The sequence below is a fragment of the Oncorhynchus masou genome, unplaced genomic scaffold (genome assembly GCF_036934945.1).
Source record: "Oncorhynchus masou masou isolate Uvic2021 unplaced genomic scaffold, UVic_Omas_1.1 unplaced_scaffold_12141, whole genome shotgun sequence".
NCBI classification, from domain to species: domain Eukaryota; kingdom Metazoa; phylum Chordata; class Actinopteri; order Salmoniformes; family Salmonidae; genus Oncorhynchus; species Oncorhynchus masou.
The window spans coordinates 1-6,896 of NW_027001934.1; the positions used below are offsets into that span (position 1 = coordinate 1).

Consider the following 6,896-nt stretch of genomic DNA (forward strand, 5'->3'; position numbering starts at 1 on the left):
CTGAACGGTATGTTGTACTGAGTAGACTGTCAGCTCTCACTGTGTCCTCTCTACTAAAGGGCAGAGCAGTGCCATGGCTGGCATCACGATCCGAAGATTTGAGGAAGACGACAAGGAGACCGTGAAGGAGATCTTCACCATGGGGATGAGCGAGCACGTCCCCTCCTCTTTCATGCACCTCCTCAAACAGCCCCTGACCCAGATGATCCTGATGGTCACGTTCTGCGCCCTGCTGGCCAGCTCCAAGTCCCGTCCTGCTGCCTGTAGTAGGAGTCACTCTCCTCTGGCCGGGGCCAAGCAGCTGGTGGGCTACCTCTTCAACAGCTACATCGACACCTCCCTGAGGAAGGACCTCGACCACATCCAGGAGACCTACCTGGAGAACAAGGACTCGTGTTTCTGGGTGGCTGAGAGCGACGGCCGGGTGGTGGCGACGGTGGCCTGCCTGCCCGCGGAGAGGGCACCAGGCTGCATGGAGCTGAAGAGGTTGTCTGTATGTCGTACACCACCGGAGGATGGGCATCGCCAAGGCCCTCAGCAGGACAGTGGCAGACTTCAGCAGGAGAGGGGCTTCCTGCGGTCGTCCTCTACACGTCTGTAAGTGCAGACTGATGCACAGAGGCTGTATGAGAACGTGGGCTACACACGGGTCAGAGAGTTCGTCATCCCTGAGCCCATCGCCAAAATCACCAACTTTACCCTGATAGAGTACAGACTGGACTTACTGCAGGGGGAAACAGGAGGACTGGAATTACTGCAGGGGGAAATAAGAGTGACTGGACTTACTGCAGGGGGAAATAAGAGGACTGGAATACTGCGGGGAGGAAATAGGGAGGACTGGACTTACTGCAGGGAGGACTGGACTTACTGCAGGAGGGAAATAGGAGGACTGGACTTACTGCAGGGAGGGGAATAGGAGGACTGGACTTACTGCAGGGGGAAATAGGAGGAATGGACTTACTGCAGGGGGAAATAGGAGGACTGGACTTACTGCAGGGAGGAAATAGGAGGACTGGACTTACTGCAGGGGGAAATAGGAGGACTGGACTTACTGCAGGGGGAAATAGGAGGACTGGACTTACTGCAGGGGGAAATAGGAGGACTGGACTTACTGCAGGGGGAAATAGGAGGACTGGACTTACTGCAGGGGGAAATAGGAGGACTGGACTTACTGCAGGGGGAAATAGGAGGACTGGACTTACTGCAGGGGGAAATAGGAGGACTGGACTTACTGCAGGGGGAAATAGGAGGACTGGACTTACTGCAGGGGGAAATAGGAGGACTGGACTTACTGCAGGGGGAAATAGGAGGACTGGACTTACTGCAGGGGGAAATAGGAGGACTGGACTTACTGCAGGGGGAAATAGGAGGACTGGACTTACTGCAGGGGGAAATAGGAGGACTGGACTTACTGCAGGGGGGAAATAGGAGAGGACTGGACTTACTGCAGGGGGAAATAGGAGGACTGGACTTACTGCAGGGGGAAATAGGAGGACTGGACTTACTGCAGGGGGGGAAATAGGAGGACTGGACTTACTTCAGGGACGGAAATAGGGTAAGGATTTACTGCAGGGAGGACTGGACTTACTGCAGGGAGGAAATAGGAGGACTGGACTTACTGCAGGGGGAAATAGGAGGACTGGACTTACTGCAGGGGGAAATAGGAGGACTGGACTTACTGCAGGGGGAAATAGGAGGACTGGACTTACTGCAGGGGGAAATAGGAGGACTGGACTTACTGCAGGGGGGAAATAGGAGGACTGGACTTACTGCAGGGGAAACAGGAGGACTGGACTTACTGCAGGGGGAAATAGGAGGACTGGACTTACTGCAGGGGGGAAATAGGGAGGACTGGACTTACTGCAGGGGGAAATAGGAGGACTGGACTTACTGCAGGGGGGAAATAGGAGGACTGGACTTACTGCAGGGGGGAAATAGGAGGGACTGGACTTACTGCAGGGGGGAATAGGAGGACTGGACTTACTGCAGGGGGAAATAGGGGCAAGGACTGGACTCACTGGGTGAGGAAATAGGAGGACTGGACTTACTGCAGGGAGAGGGGAAATAGGAGGACTGGACTTACTGCAGGGAGGGGAAATAGGGAGGACTGGACTTACTGCAGGGGGAAATAGGGAGGACTGAACTTACTGCAGGGAGGGAAATAGGATGACTGGACTTACTGCAGGGGGAAATAGGGTGAGGGGACTGGACTTACTGCAGGGGGAAATAGGAGGACTGGACTTACTGCAGGGAGGAAATAGGGTAAGGACTGGACTTACTGCAGGGGGGAAAATAGGAGGACTGGACTTACTGCAGGGAGGGAAATAGGGTAAGGACTGGACTTACTGCAGGGGGAAAATAGGGTGAGGACTGGACTTACTGCAGGGGGAAATAGGAGGACTGGACTTACTGCAGGAAATAGAGAGGGATTGGACTTACTGCAGGGGGAAATAGGAGGACTGGACTTACTGCAGGGGGAAATAGGAGGACTGGACTTACTGCAGGGGAATAGGAGGACTGGACTCACTGCAGGGGGAAATAGGGAGGACTGGACTTACTGCAGGGGGGAAATAGGAGGACTGGACTTACTGCAGGGAGGACTTACTGCAGGGGAAAATAGGAGGACTGGACTTACTGCAGGGGGGAAATAGGAGGACTGGACTTACTGCAGGGAGGACTTACTGCAGGGAGGAAAATAGGAGGACTGGACTTACTGCAGGGGGGAAATAGGAGGACTGGACTTACTGCAGGGGGAAATAGGAGGGACTGGACTTACTGCAGGGGGGAAATAGGAGGACTGGACTTACTGCAGGGGGAAATAGGAGGACTGGACTTACTGCAGGGGGAAATAGGAGGACTGGACTTACTGCAGGGGGGAAATAGGAGGACTGGACTTACTGCAGGGGGGAAATAGGGTGAGCACTGGACTACTGCAGGGGAAATAGGAGGACTGGACTTACTGCAGGGGGGAAATAGGAGGACTGGACTCACTGGGCAGGGGGAAATAGGGAGGACTGGACTTACTGCAGGGGAAACAGGAGGACTGGACTTACTGTGGGAAACAGGTGGAGGACTGGATCTACTGCAGGGAGGAAATAGGAGGAGGGACTGGACTTACTGCAGGGGGAAATAGAACTGACCTACTGCAGGGGGAAGGGGCCGACTTGCAGGGGAAATAGGACTGGACTTACTGCAGGGGGAAATAGGAGGACTGGGCTTACTGCAGGGGAAAATAGGAGGATTCGATTGCAGGGGAATAGGAGGACTGGACTTACTGCATCGGGGGAAATAGGAGACTGGACTTACTGCAGGGGGAAATGGGAGGACTGGACTTACTGCAGGGGGAAATAGGAGGAGGACTGGAGGGGGAAATAGAGGAGGAAATGCAGGGGGAGGGACTGGACTTACTGCAGGGGAGGAAATAGGAGGACTGGACTTACTGCAGGAGGAAATAGAGGGGAGGACTGGACTTACTGCAGGAGGAAATAGGAGGACTGGACTTACTGTAGGGAAATAGGAGGACTGGACTTACTGCAGGGGGGAAATAGGAGGACTGGACTTACTGCAGGGGGAAATAGGAGGACTGGACTTACTGCAGGGGGGAAATAGGAGGACTGGACTTACTGCAGGGGGAAATAGGGAGGACTGGACTTACTGCAGGGGGGAAATAGGAGGACTGGACTTACTGCAGGGGGAAATAGGGTGGACTGGACTTACTGCAGGGGGAAATAGGAGGACTGGACTTACTGCAGGGAGGAAATAGGAGGACTGGACTTACTGCAGGGGGAAATAGGAAGGACTGGACTTACTGCAGGGGGAAATAGGAGGACTGGACTTACTGCAGGTGGGAAATAGGAGGACTGGACTTACTGCAGGGGGAAATAGGAGGACTGGACTTACTGCAGGGGGAAATAGGAGGACTGGACTTACTGCAGGGGGAAATAGGGAGGACTGGACTTACTGCAGGGGGGAAATAGGAGGACTGGACTTACTGCAGGGGGGAAATAGGAGGACTGGACTTACTGCAGGGGGAAATAGGAGGACTGGACTTACTGCAGGGGGGAAATAGGAGGACTGGACTTACTGCAGGGGGAAATAGGAGGACTGGACTTACTGCAGGGGGAAATAGGAGGACTGGACTTACTGCAGGGGGGGGAAATAGGTAGGATCTGGACTTGCTGCAGGGGAAACAGGGTGAGGACTGGACTCACTGCAGGGGAAACAGGAGGACTGGACTCACTGCTGGGGGAAACAGGCAGGCCTGGACTTACTGCAGGGGAGGGGAACAGGAGGACTGGACTTACTGCAGGGAGTGACTCGGGCTGCAGGGCGGGACTTACTAGCGGGTGAGGACTGGACTTACCGCAGGGAGGAAATAGGAGGACTGGACTTACTGCAGGGAGGGAAATAGGAGGACTGGACTTACTGCAGGGGGGAAATAGGAGGACTGGACTTACTGCAGGGGGAAATAGGGAGGGACTGGACTTACTGCAGGGGGAAATAGGAGGACTGGACTTACTGCAGGGAGGAAATAGGAGGACTGGACTTACTGCAGGGGGGAAATAGGAGGACTGGACTTACTGCAGGGGGAAATAGGGGAGGACTGGACTTACTGCAGGGGGGAAATAGGAGGACTGGACTTACTGCAGGGGGAAATAGGAGGACTGGACTTACTGCAGGGGGGAAATAGGGAGGACTGGACTTACTGCAGGGGGAAAATAGGAGGACTGGACTTACTGCAGGGGGAAGATAGGAGGACTGGACTTACTGCAGGGGGGAAATAGGAGGACTGGACTTACTGCAGGGGGAAATAGGAGGACTGGACTTACTGCAGGGGGAAATAGGAGGACTGGACTTACTGCAGGGGGAAATAGGAGGAGGACTGGACTTACTGCAGGGAGGAAAATAGGAGGACTGGACTTACTGCAGGGGGGGAAATAGGGAGGACTGGACTTACTGCAGGAGGGAAATAGGAGGACTGGACTTACTGCAGGGGGGAAATAGGAGGACTGGACTTACTGCAGGGGGGAAATAGGGTGAGCACTGGACTTACTGCAGGGGGAAATGAGGAGGACTGGACTTACTGCAGGGGGAAATAGGGAGGACTGGACTTACTGCAGGGGGAATGGGAGGACTGGACTTACTGCAGGGGTAGGAGACTGGACTTACTGCAGGGGGAAATAGGGGAGGACTGGACTTACTGCAGGGAGGAGAACTGAGGAGGAGGCCTAGGAGGCTTACTGCAGGGGGAAATAGGAGGACTGGACTTACTGCAGGGGGGAAATAGGAGGACTGGACTTACTGCAGGGGAGAAGTAGGAGGACTGGACTTACTGCAGGGGGAAATAGGAGGACTGGACTTACTGCAGGGGGAAATAGGAGGACTGGACTTACTGCAGGGGGAAATAGGAGGACTGGACTTACTGCAGGGGGAAATAGGAGGACTGGACTTACTGCAGGGGAATAAGGAGGACTGACTTACTGCAGGGAGGAAATGAGGAGGACTGGACTTACTGCAGGGGGGAGGACTGGACTTACTGCAGGAAATAGGAGGACTGGACTTACTGCAGGGGGGGGAAATAGGAGGACTGGACGCCTACTGTGCAGGGGGAAATAGGAGGAGGACTGGACTTACTGCAGGGGGGAAATATCTGCTGTAATTGGACAGGTGCAGAAACAGGACAGGGGTCCAGTTTCATTCCAGCCTGTATGACTGTGTCTGGACTTTGCCATGGTTGATCTACAGTTGTTGAATAATATTTCTGGTCATGAACCTCCTCAGTACCAGTGCTAGGCAGCACTGAGTGCAAATGGGACTAAATTACTGATGTAATGGACATTTTAACAGTTGTTTAATTGATCAGAGCCTGGAGGTACTGCGGTGCCGTTCCCTCACAGCTCCGTAGGCAAGCACCATGGTCTTGTAGCGGATGCGAGCTTCAACTGGAAGCCAGTGGAGAGAGCGGAGGAGCGGGGTGACGGAGAGAACTTGGGAAGGTTGAACACCAGACGGGCTGCGGCGTTCTGGATGAGTTGTAGGGTTTAATGGCACAGGCAGGGAGCCCAGCCAACAGCGAGTTGCAGTAATCCAGACGGGAGATGACAAGTGCCTGGATTAGGACCTGCGCCGCTTCCTGTGTGAGGCAGGGTCGTACTCTGCGGATGTTGTAGAGCATGAACCTACAGGAACGGGCCACCGCCATGATGTTGGTTGAGAACGACAGGGTGTTGTCCAGGATCACGCCAAGGTTCTTAGCGCTCTGGGAGGAGGACACAATGGAGTTGTCAACCGTGATGGCGAGATCATGGAACGGGCAGTCCTTCCCCGGGAGGAAGAGCAGCTCCGTCTTGCCGAGGTTCAGCTTGAGGTGGTGATCCGTCATCCACACTGATATGTCTGCCAGACATGCAGAGATGCGATTCGCCACCTGGTCATCAGAAGGGGGAAAGGAGAAGATTAATTGTGTGTCGTCTGCATAGCAATGATAGGAGAGACCATGTGAGGTTATGACAGAGCCAAGTGACTTGGTGTATAGCGAGAATAGGGAGAGGGCCTAGAACAGAGCCCTGGGGGACACCAGTGGTGAGCGCGTGGGCGAGGAGACAGATTATCGCCACGCCACCTGGTAGGAGCGACCTGTCAGGTAGGACGCAACTAAGCGTGGGCCGCGCCGGGAGATGCCCAACTCGGAGAGGGTGGAGAGGAGGATCTTTCAGAAGGGTGCAACTCGCTCCCTTGAAGACGGAAGGGACGTAGCCAGCGGTCAGGGATGAGTTGATGAGCGAGGTGAGGTAAGGGAGAAGGTCTCCGGAAATGGTCTGGAGAAGAGAGGAGGGGATAGGGTCAGCGGGCAGGTTGTTGGGCGGCCGTCGTCACAAGAAGCGAGATTTCATCTG

At 54.7% G+C, this 6,896-nt stretch overlaps 1 pseudogene; it reads left to right on the forward strand.

The window, feature by feature from the left end:
• Window positions 1-63: 63 nt before the first annotated feature.
• LOC135529946 (probable N-acetyltransferase camello) lies at window positions 64-3,179 on the forward strand (annotated as a pseudogene).
• The last annotated feature ends 3,717 nt before the right edge of the window (window positions 3,180-6,896 follow it).